Source organism: Puma concolor, chromosome A1, assembly GCF_028749965.1.
Source record: "Puma concolor isolate L17-30 chromosome A1, mPumCon1.1.hap2, whole genome shotgun sequence".
Taxonomy (NCBI): domain Eukaryota; kingdom Metazoa; phylum Chordata; class Mammalia; order Carnivora; family Felidae; genus Puma; species Puma concolor.
In genome coordinates, this window is record NC_141667.1 from 171,829,348 (window position 1) to 171,842,472 (window position 13,125).

The 13,125-nt window shown below is 45.5% G+C and overlaps 1 protein-coding gene across 5 annotated transcripts in view; it reads left to right on the top strand.

The window, feature by feature from the left end:
• STK24 (serine/threonine kinase 24) overlaps positions 1–13,125 on the top strand; it is a 121,591-nt gene that overhangs the window by 66,807 nt on the left and 41,659 nt on the right. The window contains exon 4 of one of the 5 annotated variants that reach the window (XM_086709154.1): positions 327–464. The exons of the other annotated variants lie outside the window; for them this stretch is intronic. The gene's annotated coding sequence lies outside the window, so the exon portion shown is untranslated. The remainder of the gene's footprint in view (positions 1–326; positions 465–13,125) is intronic. 5 annotated transcript variants of the gene reach the window in all.

Genomic DNA, 13,125 nt, shown 5'->3' on the forward strand with positions numbered 1-13,125 from the left:
TGATAGACCAGTGCTTACGGAAGCTAAACACCTATGTTTCTTGTTTATGTACAAGTCTTTCCTCTTGCCTCTAGCAAAGGCCGGTATAGGGTAACACACGGATTTTGCAGTCATTACTGCTCACATATTTTGAACAGACCTAATGAGGTACAGTTGGCTTGTGGTTGGTAGCACGAAGACTTCTTGCCTTTCTCTCGTGCCTTTGGTGGATCTGTATTCCTGGATTCTTTTCTTTTCTGAAAGTTGAGGTCCATTCAGAGGCTGCCTAGAAGAAAGGGGGCATAAATATGCCAAGTGCAAAACCACAATGATTTCTTTGATTGCAGGGACCTTTGGGCCAGCTTGCAGTAAGAACTTGCCTTTAGAAGACCTTTGGTTCCCATCAATGTCTCCCTCTCCTCAAAGGGATGGCAGCCCGATGGACAGTGGGCACATGACCCTGGCATCGACAGCCTTCCTCCGAGGTAAGCTGCTCTGCCAATGCTGCCCAGACAGGCAGGTGCCTTCCTTGGCGGCCCTGAGCCCAGCCTCCGTCCACACCTTGTACACTTGTGGTCGAGGACTGGAGGCTTTTTTTTCTTCCTCAGGTGACAGGTAGCCCTTCCACAGAGGTTAGAAATGAATGGAGTGAGAGACAGCTGTGGCAGTTTTCTCTTGGTTGAGGACAAAGAACTTGCAAGTTGGTGGCCTTGAACTCATGGTCAGTCCTTGATGGCTTCGTGTCTGTCTCTCACCGTGCTTTGGGCGTAATTCTGGTCACTGTGAGCAGCTGTTGCTATTTGGGGACAGGTTGCACAGAGTATGTCTCTTCCTGTTTCCGTTAGGGGAGATACTGTTGATGGAGTTGCTGGTAACCACTGTGGTGAGTACCCTGGCCTCTGGTGTAGGCGTGTGCAATTTCAGAGACCAAGCTTGGAACTTTCTAGAAGATGATGCTCCAAGTCTTGACCCAGGGAGGGCATGGTGCACCAGACGTTCACGTTTCCTTAGAAAGTGGATTGCAACCCTACACAGGCGTGATTGTCGTTGGTAGGGATTCTGCTTCCTCTTGCTGTACTGTTTTTTTTCTTAAAGGACTAGCTATATCAGAATGAATTAGTGTGTTTCTTAGCATATTTATGTTGTTTTAATTATTTTCTGCCTTCAATTAAAGCCTTCAGTTACAGGGTTGAAATGAGGACAGATTTTAATTTCATCTCCTTGAGAAAAGCTGCTGGGAGCAAAGTCTCATTCTGACCGTTCCAGTGTGAAGCTTGAAAAGCTTCAGTGTGGCTGTTGAAATTGATTTTGACCCAAGTGTGATCTGACTTTCTTTTTTTTTTTTTTTTCCAACGTTTATTTATTTATTTGGGACAGAGAGAGACAGAGCATGAACGGGGGAGGGGCAGAGAGAGAGGGAGACACAGAATCGGAAACAGGCTCCAGGCTCTGAGCCATCAGCCCAGAGCCCGACGCGGGGCTCAAACTCACGGACCGCGAGATCGTGACCTGGCTGAAGTCGGACGCTTAACCGACTGCGCCACCCAGGCGCCCCAATCTGACTTTCTTAATAGACCTCCCGTTCCCCTTGTTGACAGTGACTGGGAGAGGAGTGTGTTTGGGTGTTTCGGGACTTGCTGGCCCTTGCAGGTGTGAGAAGGGACACCGGCTCTTGTGTGGCTGTGCCCCGGGGAGCACACCAGGTGCTGTGCAGAGTGGCTGTGTGTTGGCTGCCTGACGACTGTGGTCAGTGGGAGCCCGTGCAGTTCTAGTGACCTTGGTGAACCATTTCCTTTATGACAACGTGGATGCATTTTGACAAAAGGAAAAAAACGGGCGCCTGGGTGGCTCAGTCGGTTGAGCGCCTGACATCGGCTCAGGTCGTGATCTCACGGTGCTGACAGCTCAAAGCCTGCTTCACATCTTCCGTCCTCCCCCCGCCCCGCCCCTGCTCGTGCTGTCTCAAAAATGAATAAACATTAAAAAAAAAAAAAAAAAAAGACACCCAACTGAAGGAGGGAGAAGGGAAAACATCCTGGAGCTTTGGGCCGTAGAAAGGAGTCATTCTGTGACTGCTGTGTTGTGCCTGTCATACTGTGGGGGCCGTAGGTAAGTGTGTTGTTCAGTGACAGGCAACTTGAGTTTGAACTGGATTTGATCACACCAGTCACTTCTATACATGCGCCCAGTTTTTGTAGTTTATTATCCAGATAGCATGGTTTTCTGTTCCTAAATTCAAATAAAATATTCACTTGACAAGTGAAATACTTTAAAAAAATTTTTTTAATGTTTGTTTATTTTTGAGAGCGAGATTGCAAACGGGAGAGGCAGAGGGAGGGAGACACAGAATCCGAAGCAGGCTCCAGGCTCCGAGCTGTCAGCACAGAGCCTGATGCGGGGCTCAAACCCACCAACCGTGACATCATGACCTGAGCTGAAGACAGATGCTGAACCGACTGAGCCACCCAGGGGCCCCCGACAGGTGAAAGTTTGACAGTTGTCCTGAGTCTCTTCTTGTCTCTCTTGGCTGTTGCCAGTGCTCTGCCCACCCCTGGCTGCCTGAGGAAAAGGAGGGGTCATCAGGGCCTGCGAGGAGGGCTATGCAGACCCAGCATGGCCCTTGCCTGGGGTTGTTCTGCTCCTGGGAGACTGTGCAGGCCACCGCCTCTTCAGTTCCTGAAGTCTGAACTGTTTTCACTCATTTGGGTAATTAATTAGAGACTCACGAGTTTCAGAGCACACATGCGAGGTGTGAATGATGGTATATAAATATTGTTGGAAACCTCTGTTGTGCTTTCCCTTTCTTTTTTTCTTGTCTCCTGATTTCAGAGTTTAAGCAGTAACTGGAATGGCCAGATTGGTTCTGGAACGACAGTGTTTGCTGGCCTGCTGTGGATATGCATGTTTTACTTATTGTATATTACAGGAGAAGGTGTGGGCGCTTGAGGACATGGAGGTGTGAGACTTTCAAAGTCTAGATGTGTAATTAAAAATGCAAGCAGCCTATTGTTCTCACAGTCTCTTGAATAATGAAAATTTGCCACCAAATAGCACTTACACTATATTTCATTGGGTTGGGCCCATGCAGCCTTTGTCTTTATGCTGAACCTATTATCATCACTGTAACTGGGCTCCATGGGTGGAGAGAAGGGAGTCTAGTGAGGTGTGAGAGGAAAGAGGTGTTGCCTTATGCTTGAATCTTAATAAGCTGCCAGGGTGGGTCCCTATATTGGGGTGTGGAGTGCAGCTAAGGGCATGGCAGAGGTGACTGGCTTGGGGAATGTGACAGTTCCTGATCTTTGATCGGAATTTCTACCATCTGTTGGCCATTCTTTACCTTGGCGACCATCAGTGATTGGCTTGCTTTTCCTGCTTGTTCTTTGCATACTCCTTTAGTCCAGGCTCTTGAGTCCTGCCCAAGCTTCAGTGTCTGGCCTGAACCCTCCTCAGGCCTCAGATCCATTTAATGGGAGCATCTGCCAGATAGTCCTCTAGAACGTCCCATGGGAACTTTGCAGTTGACATGCCCAAAGCAGTGGATTTTTCTCTCTGATGGGCGGGCTAGGTTTGTGTGAAATCAGAAGTTACCATTAGGGAGGCATCTGGGTGGCTCAGTTGGCTGAGAGTCCAACTCCTGATTTTGGCTCAGGTCACAATCCCAAGGTTGTGCGATCGAGCCCCATGTCCGATTCTGCACCTGAGCCTGGAGCCTGCTTAAGATTCTCTGTCTTCTCTGCCCCTCTTGCGTGTGCACTCCCCCCCCCCAAAAAAAAAAACAAACAAAAATTAGAAAAGAAGTTCCCATTAGGTAGGAAGGGATTGATTAGAAGGAACTTATTTAAGGCAGAGATAGTAACTTAAAGCAGGAACATTTGAAAGGGCTTGGAAAACTGCAGATGCCCCACCCCATCCCTCACCTGGGGTCTGGAGACGGTGACCTGGCTGCGTTGATGAACAGCTCAATTTAAATTTCTGAAGTGCAGGATCCCCCTTAGGCCATGCATTGGAAGATACCTTAGAAATGTGGCCAGTGCTTTTATAAGGGTGAACATGTCAAGAATATTAGGCCCTTATATGAAGCTGTGTTTTTAAGGGCATCGTGTTGAAGGCCCTCATGAAATCACCAGTGGTCTCTAGGACACGCAGTTACCAGAACATTTCTCACCAGTGGCTGTCTCATTGCTCCTGTGGTGGGAGCACACAGGGGGTTGCTGAGCAGGTGGCTATTTGGAGGAAGAGTGCTGTGGGCAGGGGAGCCAGGAGCAGCCTGCCTGGCGGCTAAGGAATGCTTCTGTGCGAGACTTGCTTGCTTCCCTGGCCTGTGCCAGAACCTGGTAGAAGAATCTGGAATATGCTGGTTGCTTCTAGAAATGCCTGACCTAACATTGTTACACTCACTCTAAGTAAATTAAAACTCGGAAGGGAGAGTAGAATGTGTGCCAGGAAATGATATGACTTGTCCATTTTATCGTTTTGTGATTCCTCTGTGTTGTTTTCTTAGATTTTTGGCTCGTTACTTTAAACAAAACTGATTTTGGAGTCACTTCCAAATATCTGTGCTGCTGCTTTCTCTTTTTGCTCTTTGTTGGATTCAGTTAATCTACTTTATGGAGAATTGGTTTTGGAAATATTCCATTTAAGTACACAAATATAATAAGTTGAATCTCCAAAAAAAAAGAAAATTCATGTGCAGTTTATATACATGGTCAGATGCACAGCTCTTTAAAAGACTTATCTGAGCGGTAATTTCCCAGATGTTGGTAAATTGGATTTTTTATGTTGTGGAGGAGGAGGTACAATGTTCTTTAAGAACGGCCAGATTGTTGATAGAGCACCCAGAGGAGACACTGATACTGGCCTAGGCAGAGCCTGTCCTGGGGACACCGAGGGTTTGAGTTTGCTGGGGGCTGAGTGGTTTCACCCGTTGTTTCTGGGTTTCTGGTTGCACAGAGAACTGGCTCAGTAACCTGTTGGGTCCTCCCAACACTGGGGGCAGCTTTTTCCTTGGGCAGTGGCCTCCTGTCCTCTTTGATACGCTGTCACACTGCCTTTTTTCCATGAGAATTCCCTTTCTCTGAGCAATAAACAAAAGCTCTTTCTTCGTGACTCAAATAGAATTTTAACAGTTCTCTTTTCCACTTTTGCTGCCTTGTCGAGGTTGGGAGATCATCCGTGTTGATTCCGGAAGTCCTCTCCTTGTGAGCGAGCTCGGATGTCTCCTCCTCTCCCCCTCTACCATGAGCCCGAGGCTCTGCTGCCCCTCCCCCGCTCCCTGCAGAGGGGTCCTTCCCCTGCTTTAATGGGTACCCATCTGCACTGTGGTTCAGCCGAAGGGGAAGGGGCCCTCAGTGGGACAGCAGGCTCCATGCCCACGCCCACCTCCACCCCCACAGGCAGCACGTGGTGGAGGCCTCCTTCCCTCCACTGCCATTTGGAAGGCATCAGCTGCATCCCCCAGAACAGCCCAGAACATCTGCAGCTTCTGGGAGAGGGAGCAGCACATGTGTTTTCTCTGAGAGTGATTCTCACTTTGCAAGTGTTCGTCCTTGCGTTTCTGGGGAAAACAGACATGGTACGTTGAGTCCCCAGTTATCAGACTCCAGGCTGACCATGGGCAAAAACAAAACTTTTCTTTCGGGCGGATTGAACAGATCTGAAAGTAAATCTTGCTTTCAAATCACAAGGGAATACATTTCATTTTGCAATCAGTCACGGGGGAAAGTCATAGGCTCAGTGCCAAAGATAATATAAAAGATGTGCTTTGAAATGTTTCTGAGGATGGGGACTGGATCCCTTTCTCTCTCCTGAACACACTGTCCTAGTGTAATTGAAGAAAGTCCCCGAAGACATTTGGCAGCTCCTTTTTCTGTTTTTCTATCTAGAAAGTTGAATGAATTAAAATTCCAATTAGGCTAAATATTTTGCTTCACCAAAAAAGAAAACTCAACTCTGTTTTTTTGGCTAATGCTACCTATAAATTAAAGTAAATATTAATTGTATTTCTCGTTCTGTCTCAACATCCATGTTCTGCATATTTAAACTTCCATCTGGAGGATGAAAATGCAGCTGAGGCATTTAGATAAAATAATTATGCCATATGCTTTCTTTTCTAAAACTTATATATTTCTGAGTAAACTTCTAAAAAATGGTATGATATACGATATCACGGATCTTAGATTATGTAAAGCAAGGCTGTTTGGTATGTAATTAAAGGGAAGACTCATTCCCAGGGAGCTAAGTATACTCTTTCCTCGTTCAGTAGTTCATGCAGCCCAGCAGGACTTTTAGGCATTTGAGTAAATAAAGACATCTGCTTCAAAATAAGGAAAATGGACTGTCAGAACCCATCCTTTTATTGAATCCCGCCCAGGAGGAACATATTTTGCCAGGTGCCAGCCAGAGCAACGAGGCGGGCTCTTTTGTACGAGTCTGTGATCGCGCTGTGTGTATTTTCACATGCGGCAACAGGGTCTTCCTCGTGGGGGCGGACACAGGGCTGGGGCTGGTGCTGGTGCCGTTTCGTGCCATGGTGGGACGTGGGGGCAGAAAGCACTAGTCTGTGCCCTCAGCCATGGATCACCTGACCTCTGAGCCGCAGGGCTGCTCGGTGAGGGCACCTGGGATTTGCACACCTGATCCAAGCACAGCTTGAGTGTTTTCAGGAGCTCATCATTAACAAACTTGCTATAGCTTGAGAACGCATGCGTGCGTCTAACTGTTCACTCAGAACAGGACTGTGCAGAAAATAGCGACGGCTTGAAGCAGCCCGCAGGTTGGAAGGAAGAAGCAGAGGCTGTACAATCAGGCACTGAACAGACCAGCGCAGTGCAGAGTCCTTTGCGTCAGAAGCCACTTGCCTTGAGGTTAAACTCCACGCATGGCAATAAGAGTCTAAATATGAACTTGCACTCCCGCATTTTAAAATACAGCATTTGTTTTTTGTGAATCTACCAAATCCATAAATTATCTTGTAACACTGAAGGCACTTCCTTAAAAATTTGCAGTACACAGTAAAGTTTTTATTCTTTCTCAGCCATACTCACCTGACTCGGTCTTGTCTCTTTGGGCTGAGTCTTTCTCAAATACTCAATACACTAAGTCTTCAGTAATAGTAATCACTGCATTTGGGGTGCCTGAATGGCTTAGTTAAGTGCCTGACTGACTCGTGGTTTCAGCTCAGGCCATAATCTCACGGTCTGTGGGTTCAAGCCCTGAATGGGGCTCCGCATGGACGTGTCGGAGCCTGCTTGGGATTTTCTCTCTCTCGTTCGCTCTCTTTCTCTCTCCCTCTTTCTCTGCCCCTCTCCCACTTAAGTGCTAGCATGCTCTCTCTCTCTCTCTCTCTCTCTCAGTAAACTTAAATAATTATTGCTTCTGATTTTATGGTTTTTGTGGTCGGTATTTCTGACATATGTCACATAATGGCTGCTAAGATTTTCACTATCTTATCTTGTGATTACTAGAAATGTTTCCTTTGCAGAAGGAACACATTCATGGCATGGTTATGGCATAGAACTTGTTCAACCTGGCAGTTGATGAGTCTCGACTGTGGTGTTTGCTGTCTTATTAGGATAGATGCAAGGGAGGAAAGAGCCTTTTACCTTCCAGGGAACTTTTTTCGTGCTTCTTTTCTCTGATGTAGAATATTTGTGAATGTATATCCCTGATTACCTTGTAAGTGTCTTTAAATGTAAGCAGAATGGTTTTATTCATCTCATTACCCACGAGCATTCAGCACAGGAACTTCCTGTTTGGATCAAGTCGTGTCAACTTTGTGTTGATGGTAAAGAGAGGAATATCTCAGTACCTATCTGGGGAGACTTAATTACTAAAACACACACACACGCACACACACACACAGTTACAAGGCAGCCCTTTTGGAAAGAGACAACCCTGTGACATAAGCCCTAAGACGACCATTTTCAGGACTGCCCAGTGTTCTTTCCAATTTACTAAAGGGTATTAGGACAAGAATTCTTAAACTGGGCATGATGGAGTGGGGCATGTGAATCCTCAAATTATAGGCAAATGTTTTGTAAATCAGTGTATTTTCCCAGCAATTAGTTTAGAATTCACTGGTTTATAAAAGGAAACCAGTTAACCAGTTAAATATTAAGGATAGTTACATTAGATATTTTCCTCACTGGACTCCTTTAGAAATTGCCGAAGTCTGTGCATTCACTACAGTGCTTTTTGTTTGGGTCCTGCCTCAGCCAGAATATCTAGATAGTGGCCCCAGCTCCTCACTGTTCTTGTCATTGGCCCGGCATCTCAACTTCTACAAGCACAGAAGACGGATTACCTGAGCAGATTGAATTAATTATTGAATTAAGTGAAAAACTCCATATGAAGTACCTGGCTTTGCACTAATGTGAAATGATGGTGGGGACCCTGCCTCCTTGACCAGGAGGAAGACACTAGAAGTTCTCGGGGCTGTTCCTTCCTAAGGGAGCCTGTGGCTGCCCCCACTGAAAGAGAATGTGGCTGACCCCGCTCTCCCCTCCTTCGCCCAAGGGAGTCACTGCAGGGATGGAGGAGAGCTCACTGTCCCGGAGAGCACTGTAGACGCGGCAGGCAGGTGAGCGAATCCTGAGAGTTGGTGGGGGGGCAGGTGGTATTAGTGTGCAAGATGAAAGTGTTACATATGTGGAGACTCATACTTCATGTTCATCTATTTCCAAGTGCACCTTTTATTCTTTAGAAATGACTTTTGGGGCCAGTGCCTTTCGTTAGATGACAGCTCCTCTCCCAGGCATCGCGGGCACTGAGAGGTGGATGGATTGCCCCAGCGCTGTCCCCTTCCTGCTGCCCTCTATTCCTCGGTAGGGACCACCGCTGCTTTCCTGACCCTGACCCTGACCTCTTGCAGGTGCTGGGATTGTGTGGTGAGGTCATGAAAAGTCCCGTGCCTCAGGATGGTGCTAGAACCTACACTGTTCTTCCAAGGTTTGAAATTATTCAAAGGCAAAACCATTTGACCTCCTTGCTTGCTATCCTTATGTAGGTATTAAAAAAATTTTTTTTTAATGTTTATTTAATTTTGAGGGAGAGGGGCAGAGAGAGAGAGAGGAAGACAGAATCTGAAGCAGGCTCTGGGCTCTGAGCTGTCAGCACAGAGCCCGATGCAGGGCTTGAACCCATGAACTGCTAAATCATGACCTGAGCCAAAGTCGGACGCTTAACCGACTGACCCACCCAGGCGCCCCTTTATGTAGATATTTTTAGAGGAAGTTAATTGATCTATTTCTTCACCCTCCCCACCCCCCCCCAACTTTCTGCCTGTAGTTCTTGTTCTTTTTTTTTTTTTTAATTATTTTTTAACATTTATTTGTTTTTGAGAGAGAGAGAGCGAGAGCGAGCACGCGCGGCAGGCAGGCAGGCAGGCAGAGAATCTGAAGCAGGCTCCAGGCTCTGAGCTGTCAGCACAGAGCCCGATGCGGGGCTTGAACCCAAAAACTGTGAGATAATGATCTGAGCTGAAGTTGGACTTTAATTGACTGAACCACCCAGATGCCCTGTTCTTGTTCTTTCTTGAGTAAATTTTAATTCATACAAAGAAATGATCTTTTTCATTGCAGATTTTCAAATTTGCTATCATGAAATATTTTGATGTGTTTTATTTGCATTTAAAACATTTTGTCTGGGGTGCCTGGATGGCTCAGTCAGTCGAGTGTCCAACTTGATTTCGGCTCAGGTCATAAATTTCATGGTTTGTGAGATGGTGCCCCACGTCGGGTTCTGCGCTAATGGTGTGGAGCCTGCTTGGGATTTGCTCTCTCTCTCTTTTTCTCTCTCTCTGCTCCTGCCCTGCTTGTGCTCTCTCTCAAAATATTTTTTTGTCTATAATTTTCTTTCTTTATTGTTATATTTGCAAATTAGTGTGAACTTTTTTCTTGATTACAGTAATTGGAAGTTAACTGTCATTTAAAAAATAATTTCTCATTCTACTATTTTCCATTGATTATACATGTATCTTTAGCTTTATTCTTTGCCTTTCTTAGATTAATGTTTTTCCTTTCTGGTTTGTGGGTTGAACACTTTCAATATTCTTTCTTTTTTTTTTTTTTAATTTTTTTGCTTGGTAATGAAAATATATTGTGCTGTTGAGTTTTCCTCTGAGTAAATTTTTGGCTGTATTGTATAGCTTTCGGTGTCCAGGCATACCTCAGAGATGCTGCGGGTTTGGTTCCAGACCACTGCAATAAAGCAAATACCGCAGTAAAGGTAGTTGAATGCATTTTTTTGGTTTGCAAGTGCATGTAAAAGTTAGGCTTCAAAAAATGTTATGTTTATACCGTAGTCTACTAAGTGTGCCATAATAGCATCATGTCTAAAAAAGCAACATACTACACTTTAATTAAAAAAGACTTTGTGGACATCTGGGTGGCTAAGTCGGTTGGGTGTCTGACTTCAGCTCAGGTCATGATCTCACGGTTTGTGGGTGCAAGCCCTGTGTCGGGCTCTGTGCTGACAGCTCAGAGCCTGGGGCCTTTTTCAGTTTCTGTGTCCTTTCTCTCTACCCCTCCCCTGCTTGCGCGCTCTCTCTCTCTCTGTCTCTCTCTCTGTCTCTCTCTCTCAAAAATTAACATTAAAAAAATTAGAAAAATACTTTATTGCTAATAAACACTAACCATCTTCTGGGTTTTCAGCAAGCTGTAATGTTTTTGTTCGTGGATGGTCTTACCTCGAATTTGATGGTGTTGATGACTGCTCACTGATAAGGGTGGTGGTTGCTGCAGGTTGGGGTGGCTGTCGCAGTTTTTTAAAACAACATTGGAGTTTGTTGCATTGATTGACTCTTCCTTTTACGAACGATTTGTTTGTAGCACGCCATGCTGTTTAATAGTATTTTACCTAATCTGAAATTTGGAAATTTGCCTCTCAAATCATGCTGCTTTGTTAACCACATACTATCCTAAATCCTCTGTTGTCATTTCAGCAGTCCTCACAGCATTTTCATCAGGAATAGATTCAAGAAATCACGTTCTTTGCTCCTCCATGAAAACCAACCCCTCATCCGTTAAATGAGATGGCAGCAATTCCTTTCCTTCTTCGGGCTCCTCTTTCAGTTCTGGTTCTCTTGCTGTTTCCACCACATCTGCAGTGACTCCCTCCCCTCAAGTCTTGAACCCACAGTGTCATCCATGAGGGTTGGAATCCACTTCTTCCAAACTCCAGTTTGTGTTGGTAATTTTGACTTCTTCCCATGAATCATGAATGTTCTTAGTGGCATCTAGAATGGTGAATCCTTTCCAGGTTTTCAGTTTACTTTGCCTAGATCCATGAGAGGAGTTGCTACCTCTGGTATCTACAACCTTACAAACTGTATTTGATTATTAAGAGTTGAAAATCAGAATGACTCTTTGATCCATTCCATGGCTTCCAGAATGAATGTTGTTAACATAACATGAAAACACTATGAATCTCACTGTCCGTCTCTATCCGAGCTCTTGGGTGACCAGGTGCATCATCAGTGAGCAGTAATATTTTAAAAGGAATTGTGTGTGTGTGTGTGTGTGTGTGTGTAGGTAGGTAGGTAGGTCTCAACAGTGGGCAAAAGTGAACCACGTTCTAAACAGATGTGTTATCACTCAGGCCTGGTTGATCCATGTACAGAGGACAGCCAGAGTAGATAGCAAATTTCTTAAGGGCACTAGAATTTTCAGAATCCTGTTTTTGGAATAGTCAGTGAGCACTGGCTTCACTCTAAAGTCATCAGCTACATTAGCCCCTAACACGAGAGTCACCTTGTCCTTTGAAGCCAGCAGTGACTTCTCCTCTCTAGCTATGAAGGTCCATTGTGGCATCTTCTTCCAATAGAAGGCTGTTTCATCCACATGGAAAATCTGTTGTTCGGTGCAGCACCTTCTGTAGAGATCTTAGCCTGGGTTCGGGATAACGTGCAGCTTCAACGTCCGCACTTGCTGCTTCACCCGGTACTTTCATTTATGGAGACGGCCTCTTTCCTTAAACCCCATGAACTTCCCCCTGCTAGCTTCGGACTTTGCTTCTGCAGCCGCCTTACCTCTTCAGTTCTTGTCGAATTGAAGAGAGTTAGGGCCTTGCTCCGGATGAGGTTTTGGCTTAATATGGGAATGTTGTTTGTGGTTGGATCTTCTATCCGGACCACTCAAACCTTCTCCAGACTGCTGATCAGCAGTAAGGCTGTTTTGCCCTCTTATCATTTGTGTATTCACTGGAGCAACACATTGAATTTCCTTCGAGAGCGTTCTGTTGCATTCACGAGTTGGCTCACTGGGACAAGAGACCTAACTTTAAGCCTGTCTTGGCTTTTCACATGCCTTCTTCACTAAGCTTAATCATTTCTAGCTTTTGATTAAAAGTGAGAGATGCATGGCTCTTTAATTCATTTGAACACTTAGAGGCCGTTGCAGGGTTATGGATTGCCCTAATGTCAATATTGTCGTGTCTCAAGGAATGGGGAGGCCAGAGGAGACTGGGAAATGGCAGGTCGGTGGAGCAGTCAGAACGCACCACATGCACTTGCTGAGCTCCTTGTCCTATGTTGGAATGTTTGATGCTCCAAAACAATGACAGTGGTAACATCACAGATCACAGACCCCCATAAGAAATAACGGTAATAATGAGAAAGTTTGAAAGATTGCAAGCATTACCAAAATGTGACACAGAGACATGGAGGGAGCAGATGCTGTTGGAGAAATGGCGCCAATGGACCTGCTGGACGCAGGGTCCCACGGGCCTTCTGTTTGTGAGATTGCTGTATCTGCGAAGTGCCGTAAAACGAGGGATGCCTGTATGTAGTTTCCAACATCATTTTTGGCATATTTGTGGTGGTGGTGGTGGTTTTGTTTGTTTTTTTTTTTTTTTCCTTTGATCTGAGGATTTGATCCAATAATTTTTAGTTGATTTGTTGTTTTTTTCTTTTTCTGTTTGTGCCGTTTCTGGGTTTTATTGCGCAACCTTATTTTTAGTTAATATTTATGTGTAGGGGCCTTTCTCCCAGTTCATTCTTGTTTCCAACACTAGAGGACCCTCCTTGCTTTTGTCCTCCTTTTAGGGCCTGGAGGAGAGAAGCCTGGATTCTCTTTCCTCTTCCCCTGTCCTCGTCAAGATGACCCCTTCGTGCTCCCCATGGATGTGGTGAATGATTCCCACTGCACTGTG